Raw genomic sequence first — 26,117 nt, forward strand, 5'->3', positions numbered from 1 at the left:
GCTGATCGCCCGACGCCTAAGCGCTGTTCGCACCAGCCTTCACGTGCTGCAGGCGGGTGTTTGCTCGCTCGACACCTCCAGCTGGGCCCCGTCACCTTCAGCGCCTGCTCGCCCGACGCCTAAGCACCGTGCTGCTTCCACCTGGGCCCCGTCACCTTCAGCGCCTGCTCGCCCGACGCCTAAGCCCTGCTGCTTCCACTGTTCTGCCCGCACGACACCTGCACAACACCTGCAAACCAGCTCCAACATTTGCATTCGACTGCTTGCAAGCGACTCCAGCTCTCCAGCACCCGACTCCAGCGCTCAGCAGTCCTCCGCTTCTGGCTCGCCCGACACCAACGCCAATCAGCTCCGTAAGCTTCAGCTCAGCTCCCCGTTGGCTGCCCAAAGCCATCCGCCATCCAGCTGCCTCCTTGTGCTCCCAGCCTACACTCTGCAAGCCTGAAGGTATTTCTCTGTCAAAATTTTTTATCAAACCCAAATACAAAATCTGCAGCCATTACAGTGCACAGGTCATATGCCGATTTTGCAGACAATGAAATTGCAGATGAAATTTGGGGGTTTTTGAAATTGAGGTCAAAATCAGCAAATTGAACCTCTCTAATTTGCAGAAATTTGGGGGTTTTCAAAATTGAGGTCAAAATTGGCAAATTGAAGCTCATACATTTGCAGAAATTTGGGGCTTTTGAGGAAATTGGCAAATTAGATGCACATTGAAGCGATTGGAGTGCATAAAAATTGGGGATTTTCTGATTGGAGCATGTAATTGAGCATTACAGCTGCAATTTGTCGCCTATGTATACACATTGAGTGTAATTGGACAATTTGGTGCAGGTTTACACTTGCTTTGGTTTGCAGGCATACATTTGCGCAGGACATTTGGTTGCCTGGCAGTGCACATTGGTGCTTGGTTTGCTTGCAGTTATATTTTGTTGACATGGCACAAAATGCTACGGATGTATTTGGTGTGCTCACCCAGGAGGACAAGCTGGATGGATCTAACTACTCCCTCTGGAGTTTTATGATCCGTAATTTGCTGGTAGCCAAAGGGCTTTGGGGCATCGTGTGCGGTGATGACACACGCCCACATACCATTCAGCCAGCCACGCCTCAAAGGGGAGGTGCTCAAAGAGCTCCTGATGTAGATCCTGCTCCCACACAAGAGCAGAAGAGATGGGACTCTAGAGATGCACAGGCCATGTCATTGATAGCCCTTTCAGTGAAAAGGACTATTATTCCGCACATTCGTTCATGCAAGACATCGAAGCTTGCATGGGACACATTGGAAGCAATGTATCAGGTACGCAACGAGGCAAGGGTTGCCTACTTGAAGAGGCAATTGGATCTTCTTTCTATGGATGAGGGTGACTCTATGGCAGATCATCTCACCAAAGTGAAAGATTTGCAGGAACAATTGCTCAACATTGATGAGGTTATCCCAGACAGACAGATGGTCACCAACACTCTTCATTCTTTACCGCCTTCCTACTTGGGCTTTCATACCTCTCTCAACCTCTCGATGAGAGGAGGTGGTGATCCCGTCACTTTTGAAGAGCTCGTGGGTTTACTCTTGCAGGAAGAGCAAACAAGAGCAAACATATCGAGCAACCGTGGTGGAGAAAAGGCATTTACAGCCAAGGATAAGGGTAAAGCAAAGAGCTTTAAGCATGGGGGACAACAGTCTAGCAAGGCTGGTCATGGACAGCCCTCTTCTAGTGGTGAAAAGTCTGACAAAGGGGATGCAAACAAGCCCAAAAAGAAGGGCAAATGTCACTACTGCCATAAGCCTGGACACTACATCAGTGAATGTAGGAAAAGGATTGCAAAAGAGAAAAAGAAAGAAGCAGGCAATGCAGTAGCAGACTCTTCGGATGACAAAGCAAAGCAATCAGCTAATGTAATCCAGGAAGAGTACACTTTTTTGGTCACATGCACTAGTGACACACCAGGTGCTTCAGACACTGATATGTCTTGCATTGCATCTGACAGACAGATTGCATCATGGTATTTTGATAGTGGTGCTTCGAGCCACATCACTTCATGCAAAGATGTATTTCAGCACTTGGTTTATGCTTCAAATGGACGCACTGTATCATGTGCAGATCATACCACATATCCAGTAAAGGGAATTGGTAATGTCATACTTATTGCAGCCAATGGTGCCAATATATGTATGAAAAATGTATTGTATGTTCCAGGAATAAAGAAAAATCTGCTCTCCGTCTCTCAGCCATAAACGATCAAGGTTTAAAGGTTGAATTTGAAGATGGGAAGTGTTTGGTAAAAGACCCATCAAAGGGTTATGAAATAGTCACTTCTGGAACACGATACAAAGGCTTGTATAAGCTGGACAGCTATGACAAGCGCCCTTATGATGCAAATACAGTGGCTGCCCACACTCCTGCTATGCATGATGCAGAGCTATGGCATGCTCGTTTTGGGCATGTAAATTTTCAGAGTTTGATGCTTTTGCAGAAGCATCATATGGTTGATAATATGCCGCCTCTTGAGTCTCCGCCAAGACATGTATGTGAGGGGTGTATTTTGGGAAAGATGCATCGGAAGCCATTCCCCAAAGATGGAGCTGTTAGAGCTGAAAATAAATTACAGCTCATACATAGTGATGTATGTGGTCCAATGCGGACACCATCCATAGGGGGGCATCTTTACTTCGTCACATTCATTGATGACTACTCCAGGTTTGCTTGGGCTTACCCTTTGAAAGCAAAAGAAGATGTGTTTACATGCTTTCGACACTTTGTAGCAATGGCTGAAAATATGTGTGCATGTAAAGTCCAAACACTTCGCTCAGATAGAGGTGGAGAATACATGTCAAATGCATTCAAAGATTATATGCTTCAAAAGGGCATCAAACACCAATGTACTGTGCCTTATACACCGCAGTAGAATGGTGTAGCTGAGAGGAAAAATAGATCTCTCATGGAGATGGCAAGATGCATGGTGAAAGCACAAAAGTTGCCTCACAAATTCTGGATGGAAGCTATAATGTGTGCAACTCATGTGTTGAACAGGTGTCCAACAAAAGCTTTGAAAACCATAACACCATTTGAGGCTTGGTATAGCCGAAAGCCAACAGTGGATTATATGCGTACATTTGGGTGTTTGGCATATGCACATGTGCCAGAACAACTCCGAACAAAGCTTGATGACAAAGCAATTAAATGCATTTTTGTGGGCTACAGCAATGAAAGCAAAGGATACCGTCTTTATAATCCAACTACACGAAGGCTTTTTGTGAGTAGAGATGTCGTATTTGCTGAAAATTCAGAACAGCCCATGGTCAGCTTGTATAAAAGCAATGATACAGGCATACAGAACATGTTTGATGGACTTTTACCCATTGCAATTAGGGGGGATTCAGATCAGCCAGCCCCTACACAAGAAAATCCACATGTAGAACATGTGGACCAGCCAGCCATTCAGCCCCCTTCTGTGGAAGAAGTGGAAGATCTTGTCAAGGAAGAGCAAACAGCCATAGACACAGCCAAGTCAGTGCCAAGATGGTTGCTGAAAACTTTGCAAGAAAGCAAACTTGCAGCTCCACTCACAGGTAGAACAAGGGCTAGTTCCAGCCATGCCTTGAATGTACATCGTGAGGAGTCTGCATTCGCAATGGGTGGTCTCTTTGATTCAGAAGAGCCTTCTTCTTATGAAGAAGCACATGAGAATGAGCATTGGTTGCAAGCTATGCAAGCTGAAATTTCTTCTATCATGAAGAATAATACATGGGATCTTGTGGAATTGCCTAAAGGCAAGCATGTAATTGGCACAAAGTGGGTGTACAAAGTCAAAAGAAAGTCTGATGGTACTATTGACAGGTACAAAGCAAGACTTGTGGCTAAAGGTTACTCCCAATAAAAGGGAATAGATTATGAAGAGACTTTTGCTCCTACTTCGAGAATGACCACAATAAGATCTGTGATTGCATTGGCTGCCCATAAAGGATGGAAAGTGCATCAATTGGATATCAAAACTGCATTCTTAAATGGGGATTTACAGGAGGAAGTATATGTAAATCAGCCCATTGGTTTTGTAGTTCCTGGTGAGGAACATAAAGTATGCAGGTTGCACAAAGCATTGTATGGGTTAAAACAAGCTCCAAGAGCTTGGTATGATAAGATACATGCTCATCTAACCAGCCAAGGTTTTGAGAATAGTTTAGCTGAAAGCACATTGTATGTGAAGAAAACCGATGCCGATATTCTCATAGTCATCTTGTATGTAGATGACATGCTCATTACAGGTACAAGCAAAGCACAAATTTCAGATTTCAAAGCTGATTTGAAAGCTGAATTTGATATGTCAGATTTGGGGCCTTTACACTACTATCTCGGCATACAGTTTATGCATACAGATGATGGCATTGTTATGCAGCAAACTAAGTACATAAAAAGTTTGCTAAAAAGGTTTCACATGGATGAATGTAAGCCCATTTCTACTCCGGTAGAACCAGGTGTACGGCTTACTATGCATGATATTGGAGAGCCTTTTGAGGCCGGCCTTTATAGCCAGGCAGTGGGATGCCTCATTTACTTGTGTAACACGAGGCCAGACATATCTTTTGGGGTGTCTTTGTTGAGCAAATTCATGCACAGCCCAGGCACAAAGCATTGGCAAGCAGTCAAACGCATTTTTCGTTATCTTAAGGGTACCCTGGATCTTGGTTTGTTCTATCCCAAGGGGGGCAGCTTGCAGCTTTATGCATACAGTGATTCAGATTGGGCTGGTGATTACGATACCAGGCAATCCACCAGTGGGAATTGTTTTTTTCTTGGCAGTTCATGCATATCTTGGTTGAGTAAAAAGCAACCCACTGTTGCTACATCTACTTGTGAGGCTGAGTACAGGGCAGTCTTTACAGCTACAGTAGATTGTGTATGGTTGAGGAGACTATTGGCTGATCTTCGTGAGTGTCAGCAGACACCCACCACCATTCTCACTGATAGCCAGAGTGCTATGGCCGTGGCACGAAATCCAGTATTTCATGCACGTACCAAGCACATAGAGATTCATTATCACTATGTCAGAGAGAGGCTACATGCAGGGGAGATCAGTTTATCTTATTGCCCTACACAGGATAATGTTGCAGATCTATTCACAAAGGCTTTACCTCGAGAAAAGTTTGAAGCTTTCCGCAAAGCTTTGGGCTTACTCTCATACAGAGAGTGATCTGCTACCTTGTACAGGTTCACACTTCCACTACAGGGGGGATTTGTAGGCATATGCTCACTTATGGTAGTGCTATGTGTGAACAGGGCTTAACCAAGGGCACTTTTTCCCATGTGGTTTTTCCCCTTGGACATCAAGTGTGAAAGGACACACATAATATTTTGTAGTTCTATATTATATGGATGTGGCACACATGCAAGGGTTGACTTGCATTTTGTGGATACCACACTTTTGGCTCTCTCTCTCTCTCTCTCATTTCTGTGTGTGAGCTTCTCTACCCTGCACCTAACCCTAATGTGCAGGTTTGTGTGTGTGAGTGTGTGAGTCCAACACCCAACAAATAAGTGGGTGGAAACTTGAGGCATTATTGCCGTGATACACAAGGTGTTTGGAATGAATGGTTGCCACTTGTTGCCGAGTTTGCTCATAATAGCACACATCATGAGAGTATTGGCATGTCATCTTATGAAGCACTCCGTGGGTATAAAGTGAATATGCCAATGATGGTTCAAAAGCAAGAGGAAGTAAATCCTAATGCAAAAGAGATGGAAAAGATGGATGCACTCTTACATCAATGCAAGACTAATATGAGGCAAACTCAAGAGAGAATGAGACACTATGTAAATGCTCATAGGAGGCCATTGGAATTCAAGGAAGGAGATTGGGTCCTCTTAAGGATTCCGAAGACTAGATATGGTGCTCTTAAGGGCAGCACAAACACCAAGTTAGCCGATCAATATTATGGGCCATACAAGGTTTTGAGGCATGTTGGTGAGATTGCTTACCACTTGGGGCGTCCATCAACTTCAAAGATTCATGATGTGTTTCATGCATCACATCATACATCTAAAGGTACACCTTGGACAGGAAGTGCTTGTGCAAGATGAGCTAACTCCAATGAATGAGGAGATAATTGAGTATGTGCCGAAAATGATTTTGGGCACTAGAACAAGGTCCTTTGCAATCGTACATTGGTGAATACTTAGTTAAATGGCAAGGATTACCCAAGGAAGAAGCTACTTGGCAACCTACCTCTACATTGGAAGGGTTTGATGGGGGGTTAGATGCATTTGAGGGCTCCAATGATGCTTGATAATAGTGAGTTAGCTTACTGGAAATTCCCTTTGGACAATCCCATACTTGTTGGTTATGGATGCATAATGCTTGGAAGCATCACGAGGCATGTATGCCATTATGAAGCGTGTGTTATGGGTGGCTTTGAAGGCATTAAGTGCAGTTTACAGCCATACATGTGTTTTTTCTCCAACATTCATGATTCAAGCAAGAGCTTGAATCATGAATCCTTGATGATATTCTCCAATTCTTGTTGATGATGATCCCATCTTCTAGAGGTGGCCAAATCAGCATCAACAGGGCTGCCTATTTGGGACAAAAAATGCACCATCTTGGGCAGCCCAAAACAATCAGATCCAGTTCAGTCATGTCAAGTGGACAGGAAGTAAGCCTTCTGTCTTTCATCATCTTTGCAATTGTCATGTGCATGCACATGAACATGCTTAATCCCAAGCTAATCCCTAGTGGACAGCAGCTTAAACAGACAATTTAGGGCATACACATGGCTTATGAGGACACCAGAATGGATCCCCATGGATCAGGACCAGGTCAGCTAGGATTGCTAGGCATTCAAGGGCTGGTCAGCAGCTTTAATGGCATTTAATGTCCACTGAAGCTAGCTGACAGCAGTCGTCCAGCATGATTGGGTGTCCAAAAGCCTATATAAGGCTTAGCCAAGAATCATTTCAATCATCTAACACCTTACAAATGTTGGCTTACAGTAGATAGGTAGGATAGGGTTTTCCACCTTTTTGGGGCATGCCTATGGCTGCTAGAAACATGTACCTTTTTGTACTATATGAATATATTGAAAATACACGGGCATCTCTCTTCTCGCTGTATTTGTGTTTTGCATCTATATGTTCCTATGAAAGGGTTCTTAGGGCTGAAAGAAGCCGCAGAGCTTCCGTGCATGTAACATCAATATATCAAGCAAATACCCCAACCAGTGTGGGGGCCCTTGAGAGGGTTAGTTGGGACCCAATCTGATGTTCTTATGTACTTTTCTCAACTCTCCTCTTTGCAATTGTAGTGACGTGTGTGAACACACTAGGACCGGCCGGCGCACTTTTTCCCTCTTCTTTAGGTTTTTAACCAATGCTAGTATAAACCCATCTTTGGGTATACATATCATCTTTGTACAACACACATTCATTATCTATCTATCATCTCATTGTGTGCTCCCTTGAGCTTGTGTGTCCTACAGTTTGGTAGGAAAGCAGTAAAAAAGCAAACCAAGATTATCGTATAATAATCCATGCTTAAGAATGTGTACGCACGTGCGCATTCTTGCAACCCTATTTCCAACATTTGATATCAAAGCATATGCTCCTCGCCCTTGTTACTACTACCTACCCTTCACCCCGAGTCGTCTGTCTTCTTTGTGAGTGTTCTCTTGTATACACAAGACGTTGTATCCTCTTACACTAGAGGAATCAGATTTTGTTTTCTTTTTTTCTTCTTGGTGTCTTTTTTTGCCAAGCAACTTTTAGACAGAACACTTGGAAATAGGAGCCACCACCCACGGTCCTCTGAGCTTTGGAGTTACCAACTAGCTCTGTCGACAACGTCCTAATATTTGTGAAGAAGGCATTCAATCGCCTTATTTATGGGTAGAGCTCCAGTGAAGGAGCCAAAGCGAGACCAAGGAGCCCTTCTAGGAGACATGTAACATGTAGCGGAATTATGCATAGATATAGAATCTTGTCACACACAATCTCACACCGCCTTCTTTATCCTAAGTTTCGCGAGTCTTTAGCAATCCACTATCACTTCACACTTTAAGAGATGAGAGAGAGAGAGAGAGAGAGAGAGAGAGAGATCTTTACACCTTATTGGGTCCAAAATTACCCACTGAAGGACCCCCTTCTATTACTAGGAGTATTTGCTTTATTATTTTGAAGAGAATGACTGACTTCGGACTGTAGATAAGCCAAGCACAAGACCTTCGGAAGACCAAGAGTCAGGCTGAACTGTACATGACTGTAGAAGCACCAATGATGTCCAATCTCAAGGCCAATGCACTCTTCCAAGGGGCTGTAGGAACACTGCAATCTGTGGCTGAGAGATGGGCTGTTTTGGGGCTGTTCTAGGCTGTGAATATGCAACATGAATGAAAGTGCATGCTATGTTTACCTTCACCCAAGATGATGGAGAAAACGATAATGAATGCAAATGCTGAAATCTGCTGTGTAGGATGAGAAACAAGCGCTTCTTCCTTGGGCTGATTGTTGATGATGCGTTTTATGTTGATGTATGCTTCTATGCTCCAATCGATGATGATCCAAGAGGCTGAATGCTGAATCGCTTATGACTATTTATATGGGCTTATGGTGCTGGTCAGTTGCCTACAGACCTGGCGTAGCATTAAATGCTACACGCCTTGCTCATGAGGTAAATGCTGAAATAATATGATAAAAATGCTAAAATAATGCTAATAAATATGGTAAAACTGTTGAATAATGTTCTAAGTCTTTTGCAATAGTTTCCATGCACATGGGGATGAATGCTATGCAAATGCAAACCATGGTCTGATGCAAACCCTCAGGCTTCTACTAACTCTACATGTAAAGCTTTTATAGCTTTATTAACATGATTAAGACTTAATTAATGAACATAAGATAAATATTACGGGAAAAGACTGAGTGATTGCATTGAGACAGGGGCCTTTCTTAAATAGAGGCCGAAAGGGTACAACTGAAGAGGCACATCCCTGTGAGAGGCGTGGCTCTTGAATCAATGGTTATGTCCTTAGGACTTAGGGGTGTGTCTTTTAATGAATAGACATGTCCTTTGATAGTGACCCATGTGCAAGGGTGTGACCCTTCATAGGTGTCTTTACAGTTAATGAGGGATTAAGAAGTAATTAGAGAGAGATTAAGAGAGTTAGTCACAATCGTGACTCTCCCTCCCACTTAAAATAAGAGTCCAGCTAAGAAGAGATGGTTGTCTTTGAAAGAAGTTCTGGATATTATTATAAGTCTTCATCACTTTGCCAAGTAGAGTTAGAATCATCAAGATCTCTCCATTTAACCAAAAATTCTGTAGTGAGCTTATGTCGTGTTTCTTTCTGTCTGACATCAAGAATTGTCTCTGGAATTAAGAGTGTGTTCATCTTCGATTTCTGGAACATAATCCAAAACATCTAAAACTGGAAAATCACCGTCCCACAGGCTTCTTGAGCCAAGAAATATGGAAAGTTGGATGAATTCTATCCCAAGAAGGCGGTAACTCCAACTTATAACTGAGAGACGAGTTCTTCTTAATAATTCGAAAGGGTCCATAATATCTTGGACGAAGCTTTGGAAAGACTGATTTCACTGTCTTGTATCGATAAGGGGCAATATATAATAATACCAAGTCTCCTTCTTGAAATTCAATGTGACGACGATGCTTATTAGCTCTGCGTTGATATTGCTCTTGTAACCTAACCATCTTATCCTTAATCTGTAACAGAATATCTTGCATCTCTTGAATGAGTTGGTCTGCTAAAGCCACTTTATGTTGAAGAACAAAGTTAGCAGGAACAAGGGGAGTATGGCCATAAGCTGCTTGAAAAGGTGTCATTCCAATAGCTGAATGATAAGAATTATTATAAGCAAATTCCACCAAAGGTAAATATTCTTCCCATGAAGCTAATCGAGACTGAATATAATGATGCATCATTTCTTCCAGAATCTGATTAACTCGTTCCGTTTGTCCATCTGTCTGTGGATGATAAGCAGAGCTAAAGAGTAAATTTGTACCAAGAGACTTGAATATCGAAGTCCAAAAATGTCTTGTAAATTTTGGATCTCGATCAGAAACTATAGATTTTGGCAACCCATGAAGTTTGAAGATATATACTGTATGAACAATATTGCAATATCCGAAGCCTGGGCTGCTTTCTTGCACGGAATGAAATGTGCCATCTTAGAAAATCTGTCAACCACCACAAGAATCTGTGTATTGCCTTTAGAAGAACGTGGCAATGAAGTGATAAAATCCAGACTAATACTTTCCCATCATTCATTGGGAACTGGAAGTGATTGAAGAAGACCAGCAGGAACTTGTCTGCTAGCTTTCATACGTTGGCACAAAAGACATGCTATGACAAACTTAATAACATCTTGCTTCATTTAAGACCAATAGTATGTAGTTGTCAAAAGACGATATGTCTTGTTGATGCCTGGGTGTGCAGCATAAGTGACCTCGTGATGTTCTTTCACCAAGATTCTTCGAACATGAGTATCATGAGGTACACAAATACGATCCTGATAATATAGTAAACCATCCACTAATGTATATGCTCCATAAATCTTTAATTCGGAAGGAATTGCATTCTGAGAATTGAGAATTCGAAATGCATTTCCAAAATCATGATCCTTTGAAACACGATCCTTGAACTTTGAGGTATATCCATTTCAACTGTAGAAATAGCCAAGGCCGAAGCTGGCGGCATACGACTGAGGGCATCTGCAACCACATTGGTAAGACTAGGAACATTCTCAATTGTCATATGAAAATTGGCTAAGAATTCGACCCAACGCGCTTGCCTAGCATTCATAACTAGCTGCGTGAAGATGTATTTCAAAGAATGATGATCTGTTTTCACCACTGAATCCGCACCAAGGAGATAATGTTTCCATGCACGGTAGACATGAACAATAGCCAAAAATTCCTTGTCATATACTGGGTATCTTACTTGAATCGCAGAGTGCTTATGACTGTCAAATGCAATAGCACGTCCTTGTTGCATCAAGACGGCACCAGTGGCAATATCAGAGGCATCCGTATAAACATCAAAAGGGAGAGTAGGGTCAAGAATAGCCATGACAGGAGTTGTTGTCAAAGCTATCTTTAAGCTTTCAAAAGCTTGTGTTGCGGCTTCAGTCCACTGGAATGCACGAGCGGACTTTAAAAGTTATGTGAGAGGAGCAGCTAGTTCTGAAAATCGATGAACCTTTGTGTGATAGAAGTTGGTAAGTTCCAAGAAAGAACGAACATCATGGATGTTTGTGGCAGTTGGTGAATTGATAATAACCTGTATTTTCTTCGGATCCACAGAAATACTGTCTGCTAAAACAACTTGTCCAAGGTACTCCAAGGATGTTTTGAAGAATTCACTTTTGCCTGGATTAATATAAAGAGCATTATCACGAAGCACCTGGAAAACGATCTTAAGATGTGCCTTGTGTTCTTCCATATTACGACTGAACACCAGGATGTCATCAAGATAGATAATAACAAACTTGTCCAGAAAAGGACGAAAAAGATCATTCATCAGACTCATAAATGTTGCAAGGGCATTGGTTAACTCGAATGGCATGACCAAGTACTCATAATGACCATATTTTGTGCGAAAAGCTGTCTTATATTCATCACCTTCGCGAATGCGAATCTGATGATATCTAGACTTAAGATCAATTTTGGAGAAGACCTCTGCATGGAGTAATTGATCAAACAATTCATCAAAACGCAGAAGAGGATACTAATTCTTGATAGTCAACTTATTAAGGGCACGATAGTCGATGCAAAGGCGCATAGACTTATCCTTCTTTTTCACCAAAAGTACTGGAGCTCCAAAAGGGCTTTTGCTTGGTCGAATATGTCCTTTCTCCAAAAGTTCAGTAAGTTGTCCCTGTATCTCCTGAGATTCCGTAAAAGAAACTCGATATGGAGCACGAGTAGGTGGAGGACTGCCAGGAAGGAGATCAATAGCATGGTCGACTGGTCACCGAGGTGGGAGCACCGCAAGAAGCTCCTGAGAAAAAAGATCCAAGTATGGAGCAAAGAAAGGTTGCTTGAGGTACATCATCTTCGTATCCATGTCCTTGGGAGGATCATTGGCTGAAGAGACCATTAAAAGTGTTGAGGAACAACCACTCTTGCGGACCCACCGTTTTGCTTGAGGAGCTGAAAGGGTTGGTGTAGAAGGTTGGTCTCTGATGCCTTCGAGTGCCACAAGCGTATCATTTTGAGCAAATTGTATGGAATGGTTCCGGAAACTGATCAGGGGATCATATTGATACAACCATTCTTGACCAAGAATCATATCATAATGTGCCCAAGACATGACTTGGAAATCCAATTTGTCACGATAGTGTTGAATTCGAAAGGAGAGGTGTTTGGCAACGGTGTTACACAAGGATGTGGAACCATAGGCAAGCTCTACTTCATAAATAACAGCACTTTGAGAAGTCCGAATCTTCAATCTCTGGGTCAAGGTGGTTCCCACAAAGTTATGAGAACACCCACTGTCAATGAGCACATGAATAGGGTGATTGGAAATAGAACCTTGAAGAACCAAAACCTGAGTAGACCGCTAGGGTAACGGTGAAGAGGCAGATTGAGCTGTGGCAGTAGCGGTGATTACCGAAGCATGTGCAATAGCATGGTGATTAACCGCACGCTTTCCTTTGTCAGCCAACGGGGGGTTTCTCCTTGGAAGTGGAGGGTTCAACATTAGAATTCTGTCGATGGGTTGGTCTTTTGGGACACTCAAACCAACGATGAGGTCCATTGCAAATTGTGCACACTCGTTCGTCTTTTGTTGATACCTTCTAGAAAGGACAGTGGAAGGACGAGGATTGCGAGATTGGTCACGTCCTTGGTCCCGTCCACGATCCGAATTGTGTGGTTGAAAGGACTGAGGACGTCAAGACTGAAAAGAGGACGATTCTTCTGATTGGCGAGGGTGTTGAGAGTTATTCCATTGGAGATTAGGCCGGGAGGTAGAAGTGCCAGAAGATTCTCTTCGACTATCTCGGTTCATATGAGACCCATTGGCTTTTTGAAAGGCATTAGCTCGACCGAAAGAGACCAAATTTCGAGAATTAATGTCTGCAACGCGCTCGGCATATCGTATGGCATCGGCAAGATCGATAGGATTATATTTCTGAACAACGGCACACAGTGTGGGGTTAAGACCTTCAACAAAGGCATGAAGTTCGTCCACCACTGGGGACAAGGAGTCAATCTCCAGTATCAAGTTGGTGAACTGGGAGATATAAGAGGCCAAGGAACCATTTTGGTCCAAATGGCGTAAGCGAGTACGGGCTTGGAAATCCGCATTGGTAGGTATGAACTACTTACGGAGGACTCGCTCGAATTTTCCCCACGTTGTAACCGATTTTCTGGCGTGCTATTGTCGTTGCCACCACAATAAAGCAGTGTCTTTGAGGAGGGATACCGCAAAAAACACTTTTTTTTAATATGAAAGGGTCATGGTTTCAAAGTATAATCGCAGTTTGTAGAGCCATTGGTCTAAGATGCGCTTATTGCGCTGACCACCATAAGGTTCAAGGGGTTTAATTTCCAATTTCTTTGTTTTACTGGCTTGTAAAAGACGATCCAGAGTTTTAAGATCGTCACCTTCTACCTCGGAAGGAATGACGTCTTCGTCTGCTGGTACTGTTGCTGAAACATCTGCTGCTAGTACTAAACTTGTGTGGGAGTGGCGATCCGTGTGGAGTTGCTGGATCTGTGAAGCCAAGGATGCCATGGACGCCTGGAGTTGCTGTTGGAACGGTTGCTGAAGTTGCTGCAAAGCTTGCTGCCATTCTGGAGGAGCCGATGTGTCAACAGGTTCAGCCATGAGAGAAGATGCTGATGTAGAGGTTGCAGGGTGACGAGGCTCTGGGGGTTTTTGCTACTGATGATGCCATTGGGCTCTAGTAAGAACCATCGACTGGAGGGTGCGGCATCTGGAAATCCCGTGAGGAGAGGCTACGTGCTGGTGAAGCAGCTATGGACCATCCAGTATAATGAGGGCAATCCTCTGGGACTGGGCTTGCACGAGAGTCTGCTACTGGAGAAGAAGGTACATGGGTAGGGACAGCTGTTGGTGTCAAAGGTGTATAACTGGTGTAGAAGGGCGCACTGTGAACGAAGATGGATAAACGTTCTCAGAATAGGTGCAATATTCATGAAAAATGATGCTGCACTCGAGAAGAATAGCACCCAGGTAAGGATGACGCCTGAGTATAAAACAGTAATGATCCAGATCCTGTGCAGAAGTACGAACACGGATGACCCACACATCGAACTCTCGGAGGTGAGAAGTAGGTGTGCCTATCTGAACACGGTACTGAGTGGGTTGTAAAGAGGGAGGCACACTCATTGGAACAGGGACAGAGACCGGTGGGGAAACATGGGTAGAAGAGGGCACTATAGACTGTGAGGGTGTATCCTGTAAATAACTGAATTCATAGGTTTCCTCTGCCATAAGCCGTTGGAGAAGAGGGTAATGTGTGTCCACGTGATCTAAGAGGTGCTCTTAAACCCGTAAAAAGTGATTGGCCCCTAATGAGTGGAGGGCACACAAAAGAATAAAGTGACAGGTTTTCGATATTCTAATGCTCCACATTATGTGAGATTTTAATGCCTAATAAAATGGAAAAATCACACCTGAAGAGGATTGCCATAAATAATATTGTTGCTGTAGAAGCACCAAGGAGATGATGGCCGGCAATCCAACAAAAATCTGCAACTACAAGCGGCTAGTCCAAGCAAAGGTAGTGGACAACAGGATGCAAACGATGAAGAGGGCTGGGGCGGGCTGAATTCGTGGAGAAGAGAGACGGCTACAGGCTGGCGCACGTTGAACCGTGTGCAGGGTGGCGGCGGGCGCAAGCTGAAAACTGCCCATGCAGTTGGCGTGGATTCGTAAGTAAGGTTGTTTCTTTTTTTTTTGTGTGTTTGTAGACGTGGCAACTAGAACCTTAGAGGCATAACATTTTGGAGTGGGTATTAGGTGTGTACGTTTTTTTTTTTAATATAAAATAAAGCAAGTCAACGTGCGCTTCTCAACGGGCAGCCGACTGGAGGAAAATCCACGAAGAAGGGATGCGCAGATTCAATGGAGATGTGCCTGTCCATGAAAGGGTGCCGGCTGAAAGGTAAGCCTCCGTATTGAGGGGTTATGTGCTGTCTTGCCTCTGTTCAAGAGTTTTCTGTATATGGCTGGCCCGGAATAATCAGCAAAAATTGGGAGTTGGGGGCTGAATTTGATGAGGCATTCTCTCCTGCTCTTCCATTCAACACTTGCTACACCCAATTTTAGGGTTTGGGCTGACTGATTTTAGGGTTAGGGTTAGGATTTGGGCATGTCATAGGGCGGAAAAAGTTTTCTCTGATACCACTGTAAAGCTTTTATAGTTTTACTTACATGATTAAGACTTAATTAATGAACATAAGACAAATATTGCAGGAAAAGACTGAGTGATTGCATTGAGACAAGGGCCTTTCTTAAATAGAGGCCGACAGGGTACAACTGAAGAGGCACATCCCTGTGAAGGGGTGTGGCTCTTGAATCAATGGTTATGTCCTTAGGACTTAGGGGTGTGTCTTTTAATGAATAGACATGTCCTTTGATAGTGACCCATGTGCAAGGGTGTGACCCTTCATAGGTGTCTTTACAGTTAATGAGGGATTAAGGAGTAATTAGAGAGAGATTAAGAGAGTTAGTCACTCTCTCTCTCTCTCTCTCTCTCTCTCTCTCTCTCTCTCTCTCTCTCTCATGTGCATCATAGATGCCATGGACATTCTCAGGGCTAGATCCAGAAGAGGCAGCCAGATAAAGAGTAGAACCAAGATGAAAGAGTACAGAGCACTTGGGGCAGTGTGGACTGGAGACCGGCGTGGACAACAAGCTAAAGATCAGAACTGTGTCGGCTGCAAGACATTGGTGCTGGCTGCACAGAAAGGACTGTCGGCTGCTCATGGAGGTGGTCGGCTGAACCAGCATAAAAAGGGGTCCAAGACCCATATAAAAAGGCCCCCTTGCTCTATGTTGTAGTCATTCAATCCCACTAGGGGTTTGGATCCTTAGAGGTCCCATAGGGGACAGATTTTGGTGTTAACCACCTTTTTATGTAAGGCAGCCCATGGCTGCAGATTTAGGTACCTTTTTGTACCATAGAATATACTGAATTTTCCAGCACCTCTCTCTCTCTCTCTACCTGCGTTTTTGCATCAGATGGTGCGTTTTTGCATCAGAAGGTTTTCCAAGAGTGTTTAGGGCTGAAAGAAGACTCCCCAGAGCTTCCGCGTGTTACATTGGTATCAGAGCATCAGGCTCAGCCAAGCTAAACACTGATTCAGTCCCATATGATGGTGTACAGGTCCAAGGTACAAGAAAGTACACGGATTCGAAGCCCAAGGCGGGAACACAGATCGGGAAGAACTCCCAGGAGGTTTGTTGGGGGTGTTCCACAGTGCCAGATGGGGATGGCAGTTCCGTGAGCCAGATAGGTTCTCAGGTAACGGTCCCAAGGGAGGTTGATCCTCCAAGGGTGATGTGAGAGTGCCAGACTCAGTTCCAGGAATGAAGACCAAGACGGTGTTCAGAGTCAGGGCAGGAATGGATTGTGGACTAGAGGAAGACCAGATGCATAGATCTTCATCAGAGACAGAGTGGCTTGGAGAACAGACCGGATTTTCAGAGAAAAAGGGCTGCCAGGAATGGATGATGACAGAGGGACTTCGGGATAGGATTGGGATGATGACAGTCATCCAAGAGCAGGTTGGAATCCCGTCATCAAGTTTAGCAGAGGGGATGTCATGTGCATCATAGATGCCATGGACATTCTCAGGGCTAGATCCAGAAGCGGCAGCCAGATAAAGAGTAGAACCAAGATGAAAGAGTACAGAGCACTTGGGGCAGTGTGGACTGGAGACCGGCGTGGAGAACAAGCTGAAGATCAGAACTGTGTCGGCTGCAAGACATTGGTGCTGGCTGCACAGAAAGGACTGTCGGCTGCTCATGGAGGTGGTCGGCTGAACCAGCATAAAAAGGGGTCCAAGACCCATATAAAAAGGCCCCCTTGCTCTATGTTGTAGTCATTCAATCCCACTAGGGGTTTGGATCCTTAGAGGTCCCATAGGGGACAGATTTTGGTGTTAACCACCTTTTTATGTAAGGCAGCCCATGGCTGCAGATTTAGGTACCTTTTTGTACCATAGAATATACTGAATTTTCCAGCACCTCTCTCTCTCTCTCTACTCTCTCTCTACCTGCGTTTTTGCATCAGATGGTGCGTTTTTGCATCAGAAGGTTTTCCAAGAGTGTTTAGGGCTGAAAGAAGACTCCCCAGAGCTTCCGCGTGTTACATTGGTATCAGAGCATCAAGCTCAGCCAAGCTAAACACTGATTCAGTCCCATATGATGGTGTACAGGTCCAAGGTACAGGAAAGTACACGGATTCGAAGCCCAAGGCGGGAACACAGATCGGGAAGAACTCCCAGGAGGTTTGTTGGGGGTGTTCCACAGTGCCAGATGGGGATGGCAGTTCCGTGAGCCAGATAGGTTCTCAGGTAACGGTCCCAAGGGAGGTTGATTCTCCAAGGGTGATGTGAGAGTGCCAGACTCAGTTCCAGGAATGAAGAACAAGACGGTGTTCAGAGTCAGGGCAGGAATGGATTGTGGACTAGAGGAAGACCAGATGCATAGATCTTCATCAGAGACAGAGTGGTTTGGAGAACAGACCGGATTTTCAGAGAAAAAGGGCTGCCAAGAATGGATAATGACAGAGGGACTTCGGGATAGGATTGGGATGATGACAGTCATCCAAGAGCAGGTTGGAATTCCGTCATCAAGTTTAGCAGAGGGGATGTCATGTGCATCATAGATGCCATGGACATTCTCAGGGCTAGATCCAGAAGAGGCAGCCAGATAAAGAGTAGAACCAAGATGAAAGAGTACATAGCACTTGGGGCAGTGTGGACTGGAGACCGGCGTGGAGAACAAGCTGAAGATCAGAACTGTGTCGGCTGCAAGACATTGGTGCTGGCTGCACAGAAAGGACTGTCGGCTGCTCATGGAGGTGGTCGGCTGAACCACCATAAAAAGGGGTCCAAGACCCATATAAAAAGGCCCCCTTGCTCTATGTTGTAGTCATTCAATCCCACTAGGGGTTTGGATCCTTAGAGGTCCCATAGGGGACAGATTTTGGTGTTAACCACCTTTTTATGTAAGGCAGCCCATGGCTGCAGATTTAGGTACCTTTTTGTATCATAGAATATACTGAATTTTCCAGCACCTCTCTCTCTCTCTACTCTCTCTCTACCTGCGTTTTTGCATCAGATGGTGCGTTTTTGCATCAGAAGGTTTCCCAAGAGTGTTTAGGGCTGAAAGAAGACTCCCCACAGCTTCCGCGTGTTACATTGGTATCAGAGCATCAGGCTCAGCCAAGCTAAACACTGATTCAGTCCCATATGATGGTGTACAGGTCCAAGGTACAGGAAAGTACACGGATTCGAAGCCCAAGGCGGGAACACAGATCGGGAAGAACTCCCAGGAGGTTTGTTGGGGGTGTTCCACAGTGCCAGATGGGGATGGCAGTTCCGTGAGCCAAATAGGTTCTCAGGTAACGGTCCCAAGGGAGGTTGATCCTCCAAGGGTGATGTGAGAGTGCCAGACTCAGTTCCAGGAATGAAGACCAAGACGGTGTTCAGAGTCAGGGCAGGAATGGATTGTGGACTAGAGGAAGACCAGATGCATAGATCTTCATCAGAGATAGAGTGGTTTGGAGAACAGACCGGATTTTCAGAGAAAAAGCGCTGCCAGGAATGGATGATGACAGAGGGACTTCGGGATAGGATTGGGATGATGACAGTCATCCAAGAGCAGGTTGGAATCCCGTCATCAAGTTTAGCGGGGATGTCATGTGCATCATAGATGCCATGGACATTCTCAGGGCTAGATCCAGAAGAGGCAGCCAGATAAAGAGTAGAACCAAGATGAAAGAGTACAGAGCACTTGGGGCAGTGTGGACTAGAGACCGGCGTGGAGAACAAGCTGAAGATCAGAAGTGTGTCGGCTGCAAGACATTGGTGCTGGCTGCACACAAAGGACTGTCGGCTGCTCCTGGAGGTGGTCGGCTGAACCAGCATAAAAAGGGGTCCAAGACCCATATAAAAAGGCCCCCTTGCTCTATGTTGTAGTCATTCAATCCCACTAGGGGTTTGGATCCTTAGAGGTCCCATAGGGGACAGATTTTGGTGTTAACCACCTTTTTATGTAAGGCAGCCCATGGCTGCAGATTTAGGTACCTTTTTGTACCATAGACTATACTGAATTTTCCAGCACCTCTCTCTCTCTCTCTACTCTCTCTCTACCTGCGTTTTTGCATCAGATGGTGCGTTTTTGCATCAGAAGGTTTTCCAAGAGTGTTTAGGGCTGAAAGAAGACTCCCCAGAGCTTCCGCGTGTTACATTGGTATCAGAGCATCAGGCTCAGCCAAGCTAAACACTGATTCAGTCCCATATGATGGTGTACAGGTCCAAGGTACACGAAAGTACACGGATTCGAAGCCCAAGGCGGGAACACAGATCGGGAAGAACTCCCAGGAGGTTTGTTGGGGGTGTTCCACAGTGCCAGATGGGGATGGCAGTTCCGTGAGCCAAATAGGTTCTCAGGTAACGGTTCCAAGGGAGGTTTATCCTCCAAGGGTGATGTGAGAGTGCCAGACTCAGTTCCAGGAATGAAGACCAAGACGGTGTTCAGAGTCAGGGCTGGAATGGATTGTGGACTAGAGGAAGACCAGATGCATAGATCTTCATCAGAGACAGAGTGGCTTGGAGAACAGACCGGATTTTCAGAGAAAAAGGGCTGCCAGGAATGGATGATGACAGAGGGACTTCGGGATAGGATTGGGATGATGACAGTCATCCAAGAGCAGGTTGGAATCCCGTCATCAAGTTTAGCAGAGGGGATGTCATGTGCATCATAGATGCCATGGACATTCTCAGGGCTAGATCCAGAAGAGGCAGCCAGATAAAGAGTAGAACCAAGATGAAAGAGTACAGAGCACTTGGGGCAGTGTGGACTAGAGACCGGCGTGGAGAACAAGCTGAAGATCAGAAGTGTGTCGGCTGCAAGACATTGGTGCTGGCTGCACAGAAAGGACTGTCGGCTGCTCATGGAGGTGGTCGGCTGAACCAGCATAAAAAGGGGTCCAAGACCCATATAAAAAGGCCCCCTTGCTCTATGTTGTAGTCATTCAATCCCACTAGGGGTTTGGATCCTTAGAGGTCCCATAGGGGACAGATTTTGGTGTTAACCACCTTTTTATGTAAGGCAGCCCATGGCTGCAGATTTAGGTACCTTTTTGTACCATAGAATATACTGAATTTTCCAGCACCTCTCTCTCTCTCTCTACTCTCTCTCTCTACCTGCGTTTTTGCATCAGATGGTGCGTTTTTGCATCAGAAGGTTTTCCAAGAGTGTTTAGGGCTGAAAGAAGACTCCCCAGAGCTTCCGCGTGTTACACTCTCTCTCTCTCTCAAAACAGATGGTATGATGACGAGTGCAGAGCCCTATACTCACGACTCCGCATACAGAGAGCTTTGGGAGCCATCACAGAGCAGGAGTCGAGGAGAGAGATGAGGAGACTTACTCGCCGCAAAAGGCGGGCCTTCGCAGAGATGCAGGAGCTAGAGATCTTTCATTTCTTCATGAGTAGAGATAGCCCTGTCTCATGGCGGCACTTTAGAGAGCCCCGGACCCCGACACCTATTGCAGACCCACAGACATGGCACACATATGCAGAGGGTCTATACCATGCCCCACAGCAGCCACCTATACCTCAGCCACAGGAGCCTCGACCTACCACAGCTAGCTTCTTTACCCACTCGATGGTACAGGAAGCTATCCGCCGCCTACAGCATGGACGAGCCGCCGACCATATGGGCCTGCAAGGTGAGCATCTCATATATGCAGTAGATTCTTTAGCTCCTTTTCTTGCACACCTGTTTAACAGGGCACTAGCAGAGGGTTTGCCTGCGGAGTGGACGATGCACACCATTGTGCCGATTCACAAAACAGGGGATATGCTCGATCCGAGCAACTACAGGACGGTTATGGTTGGCCACGTGCTGGCCAAACTCTATGGTGCAGTGCTGGAGCAGGAGCTTAGCTTATATGCTGAGCGAGCAGGTTTACGCTCATCAGGGCAGGCAGGCTTCAGGAGAGCTTTCTCTACCACTGACCATGTATTCACTTTGAGATGTATGATTGATCAGGCCAGAGTGAGGAAGAGAAAGCTCTATTGCTGCTTTGTGGATTTCCGCAAGGCATTTGACACAGTACCACGAGAGAGGCTCTTTCAGCGCCTGCAGTCTCTTGGCATACCAGCAGATATGACATGGGGCATCTATGCATTATATGAGCAGGTTTTTGGGCGAGTCAGATGTCCAGGAGGTATGTCCGAGACTATTGCTAGCACCATTGGTGTGAAGCAAGGGTGCCCACTTTCCCCCACGCTATTTGGGTTATACATTGATGAGGTGGCTGACTTCATTACACGGGGAGGCGGAGATGGAGTTGATTTAGCAGGTACCTCAGTACATATTATGCTCTATGCTGATGATATTGTATTAGTGTCTGAGTCCCCAGGTGGTCTACAGCAGCATCTACATGCACTCCATGATTTCTGCACACAGAGGGGTCTTACTGTGAACCTTGGGAAAACCAAGGTTATGGTCTTTCATACATCGAGACAGGGCAGGAGTCAGCTGACATTCACTCTCGCCGGATGCCAGGTGGAGGTGGTGACATCATACGTGTACCTAGGGGTTACCTTCTCTGCAGCAGCCACACGCTTTACCATGGGTTCAGCAACCAGAGCTAGATTGACACGGGGATATGCAGCATTGGCTATGCTAGAGAGACAGTGCCACCAGGCGCATTTTCAGGAGCCCCGGACGAAGGGGTGGCTATTTGACACATTAGTCACACCGGCATTGATGTATGGAGCAGCAGTATGGGCGCCAGGCCTTGCTACCCATTGGTGGACACAGATAGAGAGACCACAGGCCCTCATGATGGCACGCATGATACGCAGCAAACCGTCAGTACCTCATGACATTATCCGAGCAGAGTTTGCTACGCCTCCTATGATGGTAGAGGCCATATTTCAGACTATATGCCTGCTAGACAGATTCAGAGAGATGCCACAGGACAGATTATCATACAGAGCTTTTCAGGCATCTAGACAGTTGGCTGAGGCAGGAGACAGAGGATCATGGTATGCACAGGTCACACATTGGTTCTCACAGCATGGCCTAGACATGGATCATCTACCACCATTCCAGTATGACAGGGATGCACCACATATCCGTCTCTCTCATAGTGAGAGGAACAGAGTATTGAGACAGGATCTATGGCAGCTCTATACACGAGAGACATGGATATCGCCTACACAGCCTCTTCCACCGAAGATGCTATACTACAGAGATCACTTCATGAGTATCACTGATGATGGATTTATAGAGAGGCCTAGATACATGGAGGGCTTTTTACCACACGGCTCCCGAGTGGCTATTGGTCAGCTCAGAGTTTCATCACACCGATTGGAGATTGAGACTGGCAGAGCAGCACGGATCCCCCGAGAGGAGAGGGTATGCAGATTGTGCAGAGAGGAGGTGGAGAGTGAGGAGCATTATGTATGCAGATGCAGAGCATATACAGCCATCAGAGAGAGATATCCCATTTTATTCAGAGAGCCACATTCCCTACGCCAGATCTTTGAGACAGCAGACCAGCACATACTGGGGAGATACATTCTAGACATACAGCGCCACAGAGAGACATTATTACAGGCTCAGACAGCTCCAGAGGGGGGGCGACAGACACAGATTACTACATTTTTTCAGAGATCCATACCCCTCCCAGCCCCTACACGGCAGGGAATTACTCTCCAGAGAGCAGAGACACTTAGAGCCCGCAGGAGACAGAGGACACCTGGCTTTCGGACACCACGCCTATACCAGAGAGAGATGACAGAGATCAGAGCTCAGTTTCACAGAGAGGGTGCGGAGCGACTCGCTCGCTTCAGAGCACACCCAGGCATGTTCTTCAGGGAGCTGTGGACACCCCCTTCACTGATGTATACCATTTTATACCCCCAGTATGGTACAGGATGGAGCTAGCTAGGTTGCATATCATGATTGTATACTCCATGCATATAGCTTTGCATTCTCCTAGTAATAGAGCTCCATCCCCTGCACACCCAGATTCAGCTTTTTTATTCAGTACTTTTTCATTTTGTTGGGATGACAGAGGATACCCCATACAGGTACTCCGATTTGTCTCATAGGCCGAGTTCGGTCTTTTGGAAGACGTTAATAAAATCTTTCTTTCTTTCTTTCTTTCTCTCTCTATTTTCTGCACATCTTCATTCAGTTTTGTGCGTTAATTCCGTCGGGAAAAGAGTGCTGATTTCTAAGCATTGAAGTTACCGATCTTCTCCGAAGCTTCCGCATGTTACAGTGGTATCAGAGCCTACTGCAAGTGCAAAGATTCAGCAAGGAATCCAGAATTTTTTCACTCGTGTGGTTAGTTTTCAGACGCCGGTGGACTACCCCTTTCAGAGTGACTCCTGTCCCTCGAAGGACGGTTGGTTTTCAGCCTCCGGAAGTCTCCCACACACACAGTGGATGGTCAGATTGCGCTCCGGAAAGGAAGTGCATTTTCCTGCTATGGCGAGCTTCGACGACGAGAGAGACCAAGAACCATGGAACCAAAGTGCACCAGGCAGCCAAGCTAGGGCACCAGGCTTGGGTGTTGCAGAGATGTTCTAGCAGATGATGCGAGCAATCGCAGACCAAACGACCAAGTTGGAAGAGCAGAAGGCGCAGATTGAGGCCCTGGAAGAACGTACCCGTTCCGCAGCGTCGCGTTTTCCATCTCCTCCTCCCTCTCCTTTCGTATCTTAGATTCCAGATCCTGGACACAGGGACCCTCTCGCGGGGTTACGACCACAGCCGAGCTCTTTGCTTGAGTTGCAGATGCGTGCATTGGAGATCCGACAACGTGAAGACGAAGCCATGCGACACGTGGAACACGAGCGTTACCTAGTAGCTTTGGACGCCAGATTGACACCGGCAATGCCCTCGAATCATTTTCCCGAGAAAATGAACTTCAGTGTATAATGGTAAACTCGATCCCACAACTCTTTATTCATGGTTACATCAATTTGAAGCTTACTTTGCCGCAGTTAGAAAGACAAATACTGACAAAGTGATCTTAGCTAGTTGGTACTTGTTTGGAAGGTGAGGCCATTCCTTGGTGCACTCAGTGGGCTCATGCCCACACCAGATTAGGTATGGCAGCTTACGTGTGGGACGAGTTTGTCCGCAACCTTAAGCAGCGGTTTCTACCGCCCCACTACCTTGAGCGACTCGATGATGAATTCAGGGGAGCGCGTCAGAACGCGCAACCAATCCTTCAGTTTGCCAATAGAATTTCAACTTTATGTTTGCAATTAGGCTTATCTGATTCGGACAAGAAAGGGCAGATTTTGTATGGCCTTGACACGCAAATCCAATGGAAGGTGCGTATGTTTAGGCCAGCCACCTTCGAAGACGCACTCTCGCTTGCGCAAAGTGCAGAAATGAAGCATAATGGTGGCAAGCCAAGACTTCCCAGCTAGCTTCTCCCAAGGCTACCGCCTCGGGGGGAAAAGGCCAAAACCAGACGAGGTATAGGACAGAGTCCGGAAGCCTCTGGCTCCAAGAACTCGAACAATGCGTCTAAGCTTACTCCAGACCAGAAAGCGGAGGCAGGCAAGACAGGTGGCAAGTTGAGTGCTGAGGAGCTTTCTCAATACAAGGAGGAGGGTAGATGTTTCTTTTGTCATACAAAAGGACATACTTCTCGGGAGTGTCCTAAGAAGCCTCCAAAGTCTGCCGCCACTGCCTCCACAGCTTGCGTGCACAGCTCCCACACAGACCCCAGTGGCTGCCCCTAGTTCTTCAAACCCCGGTGCTTCAGTCAAAGCAATTATTAACCGGGAGCTTGAAGATAAGCAGAAGGGCGCCCATGACCAGGAGTATGAGCACAACGAATTGCTCAAGTCCTTTGGCTACATAGGTGGCCAAAGAGTCGTTATCTTGTTTGACAGCGGTAGCACGGAGGATGTGGTCACGGAACAGGCCGCTAGGCGTGCCCGTTTTGTCCAGACTTTGGTGGACAAACAGGTTGAGGGTTTTAGCACAGGCATGACAACGAGCGTCAAGTATGAAGCTCTAGGTGCCAAGTTGGTTATTCAAGGCATAGAATTTGTGCGTGATTTTATGGTTGCCCCTCTTGAAGAAGCAGACATAATTTTGGGTATTCAGTGGTTTCACAAGTTTCTTCCTGATGTTAAGTGGGACAAGCACACGTTCTAGGTCAATCGGAATGTGTCAAACGCCCCAGTGATAAGTGTGAGCCAGGAATTCCGAACTTTCCGCTCATAAGCCATTTGCAGGCTAAGCGAGCAATCAGGAAAGGCGCATATTGTGTGATAATATACATCCAGATAGCCCAGACCGTGGCTAGTGCTTCCGAGAAGTACTCGGCTCTCCATGAAAAGTTCCAGAAGATTTTTCTTCAAGACAGTCTCCCTCCCAAGCTCCCCTTGTCCAGACCGGAGGACCACAAGATTGACCTCCTCCCAGGCTCGGAACCCCCGAGCAAGTTTCTGTATCGCCTTTCCAAGGCAATGGAATCAGAGTTGGACCGCCAACTCCAAGAATTGTTGCAATCTTGCTTCATCCGCCCCAACATGTCGCCATTTGCAGCCCCGATCTTATTTGTCAAGAAGAAAGATGGGTCTTCCCGTTTGTGTGTCGATTATCGTGCACTCAACAAGCTGACTATCAAGAGCAGATTCCCAATGCCTCGAATAGATTATATTCTCGAGAGGCTGAATGGAGCAAAGGTGTTCTCGAAACTTGATTTAAAGAGTGGGTACCACCATGTGAGGATTGTGGAGGGGAACATCCCCAAGACAGTCTTCCGTACAGACAAGGCCCACTATGAATTTGTGGTCATGCCATTTGGCTTGACGAATGCTCCAGCTACATTTAACCGCATGATGATGCGTGTT

At 45.8% G+C, this 26,117-nt stretch overlaps 1 protein-coding gene across 1 annotated transcript in view; it reads right to left on the reverse strand.

Annotated features, from left to right (window-relative positions):
* The window catches only part of LOC147634252 (F-box/LRR-repeat protein 10-like), a 44,234-nt gene that overhangs the window by 7,171 nt on the left and 10,946 nt on the right, over positions 1-26,117 (reverse strand). The window lies entirely within an intron of this gene.

The sequence above is a fragment of the Cibotium barometz genome, chromosome 11 (genome assembly GCF_041138505.1).
Source record: "Cibotium barometz isolate CiBa-2024 chromosome 11, ASM4113850v1, whole genome shotgun sequence".
In the NCBI taxonomy this organism is placed as follows: Eukaryota; Viridiplantae; Streptophyta; class Polypodiopsida; order Cyatheales; family Cibotiaceae; genus Cibotium; species Cibotium barometz.